This window comes from Bubalus kerabau, chromosome 9 (genome assembly GCF_029407905.1).
Source record: "Bubalus kerabau isolate K-KA32 ecotype Philippines breed swamp buffalo chromosome 9, PCC_UOA_SB_1v2, whole genome shotgun sequence".
Taxonomy (NCBI): Eukaryota; Metazoa; Chordata; class Mammalia; order Artiodactyla; family Bovidae; genus Bubalus; species Bubalus kerabau.
In genome coordinates this window covers 109,408,896-109,411,971 of record NC_073632.1, presented here as the reverse complement: position 1 = coordinate 109,411,971, position 3,076 = coordinate 109,408,896, and positions in this window count along the sequence as shown.

Sequence of the window (3,076 nt, the reverse complement as noted above, 5' to 3'; positions counted from 1 at the left end):
AGCTTCTTGATGAAAGTGAAAGAGGAGAGTGAAAAAGTTGGCTTAAAACTCAACATTCAGAAAACTAAGATCATAGCTCCCAGTCCCATCACTTCATGGCAAATAGATGGGGAAACAATGGAAACTGTGAGAGACTTTATTTTCTTAGGCTCCAAAATCACTGCAGATGGTGACTGAAGCCATGAAATTAAAAGACGCTTGCTCCTTGAAAGGAAAGCTAAGACAGAACTAGATAGCATATTAAAAAGCAGAGACATCACTTTGCCGACAAAGGTCGGTCTAGTCAAAACTATGGTTTTTCCAGTATTCATGTTTAGATGTGAGAGCTGGAGTATAAAGAAAGCTGAGCTCTGAAGAATTGATGCTTTTGAACTCTGGTGTTGGAGAAGACTCTTGAGAGTCCCTTGGACTGCAAGGAGATCCAACCAGTCACTCCTAAAGGAAATCAATCTTGAATATTCATTAGAAGGACTGATGCTGAAGCTGAAACTCTAGTACTCTGGACACATGATAGAAAGAGCCAACTCATTAGAAAAGACTCTGATGCTGGGAAAGACTGAAGGCAGGAGGAGAAGGGGATGATAGAGGATGAGATTGTTGGATGGCATCACTGACTCAAGCGACATGAATTTGAGTAGGCTCCAGAAGTTGGTGATGGACAGGGAAGCTTTGCATGTTGCAGTCCTCGGGTCCCAAAGAGTTGGACACGACTGAGTGACTGAACTGAACTGATATAAAAGGGATATCATCCTCATGGAGAGAAATACTATACATTTCCAAGATTTCAGTTCTCCCCAGTCTGATCTTTAGATGTAAAGCAATTTCAATAATTTTTCATGGAACACGACAAGCTTATGTTTATATAGAAAAGCAACCAGTTGTAACAGACAAGACCTACCCGAAACAGAAAATAGGGAGGCGTAGGGCTTGTTCTACCGTCAGCCCCGATTCAAAGCCATAGAACAATTAAGCCAGTGCTTCGCTGGCACGAGTACAGATAAAAGCCTCTGTCAGTGAATTAGAAGCAAGCCCAGGATCGGAGCCCAGACTCAGATGCAGAATGAAGGCTATTGACGGCAGATTTATTGCTGATTGTTTAGTGAAATAATGAATGATTTAATAAACAGTGCTTGACAATCGGTTTTCCAAATTGAAAGTGGACCTCTTTCTCATCTTATGTGCAGAAGTCCATTCTGCATGGCTTAAAGTCCTGAATGTAAAAAGGCAGAGCTATAAAACTTAAAAAATCCAAGTGACCATCTTGGGAGATGGCTCTCCTAAACAAAGACACAAAAAGCATAAAGTGGAAAGGAAAAATGCAAGACCTATGACCTTATTGAAATTGAGAATTTATGTTTTGGCAAAAAGACATCATTGAGGACCTGAAAAACTACTCATGAAGAGGGAGAATGAAATCAAGAAATGAGTAGTATCAGCATTAAAGAAAACGCCTATAATTGAATTTTTAAAAAAGAGTCAATGGACAAATTCCATATACTTCTCATACGCTATCTAATATATGACGCAGATGAACTTATTCACTAAACAGAAGCGGACTCATGGAAGACAAACTTATGGTCACCAAAAGGGGAAAGGGGGTGTGGGGAGGGGGTAAATGAGGAGTCGGAGATTAACAGATACACACGCCTACATGTAAAATAAACAGAAGGTCCTCCTGTGTAACACAGGGAACTAAGTTCAGTGTCCTGTAAACCATAGTGTGAAAGGCAGGAAAAAGTTAGATAAATACAATAAACGAAATCTTTGCTGTAAAGCAGAAACTACCACAGCACTCTGGACCAACTGTCGTTCAATTAAAAGACTCAAAGTCCTCAGTGCTCCAGGAAATGCCGTCTAAAACCAGGACATTCTCCTTTATTCCCTTCAGATTGGAAAACCTGTAAAATCTGACAGTATTAGGTGCTGGCTGGGATGCAAAGAGAGAGGAGGCTTACGCACCACAGGGGGCATATAAAATGGCTATAGCCTCTTCTGGAAAACAATTCAGCAAATACTGTAAATACTGGAGGTGGACCTTACCCAGAAATTCCCTTTCTAGTCTTATAACTCACACATGAACACTCTCACACACGGGCATCACAAGATTTATAACCTGTATTCAGACCTCAGCAGATAACTGTCCAAGCTCCCACACCGTTTCACGCCTTTAATCTCACCAACACCTCTAGCACCCAAAGGAGGGAGCTACAGTAGCAGATTTTTTTAAAGCCAAGGAGGTAGCTACAATAGCAGATTTTTTTTAAGCCAGCCTCTGAGATTTTTGATGATGTTTGAAAGTTATACACGTTGACAGAAATGAATTAAACAAAGACCAAGGAACACAATTTGAGTGTTCCTACTTCTGTTCCTGAATGACACTAGTCTCCTAACCTAACTTGGAGTTCCACATGAACTGTGCGACCCTGGGGGACTTCTTTACCTCTGATCCACACTTTATTATGAAGATTTTTAAAAGAAAGGGGATAACTATAGTGACCTTCATAGGGTGCTTTGGAAACACAGGGATGATGTATTCAGGCCAAAGCATTGTTTGGCTTCTGCTTTCCTCCGAAACACTAGCACCTCTGCTGGACTGTAACTTGTGTAAGGGAGTGGTTGTCCAGCTCCTATTACACGGTTATCCTTTGCATAATGAAACATTTTTCAGATTTTGAAAGTATTTAAGCCAACCAGTGTCCCCTCTGCAAACACACACACACACCAGATTCCATTTGTAAGCAATTTTATGAGTGTGGTGGGTGGGAAAGAGAAAAACACGTGTTTCCACTTGCTATATATTCAACCTAGTTTAGGTTAGTGAAAACAAGATGAGTTTTAAAGTAAGACAAGTCAGAAGTCCAGCTGGTCCCCCTTTCCCCTCTCTCTGGAGTCCTCGTTGCTTTAGTGGCTCCGTCATGCCCAACTCTTTCGTGACCCCAGGGACTGCAGTCCGCCAGGCTCCTCTGTCCATGGGATTCCCCAGGCAAGAATACTGGAGTGGGTTGCCATTTCTTTCTCCTGGGGATCTTCCCCACCTGGTGTCTCTCGTGTCTCCTGCATTGGCAGGCGGGTTCTT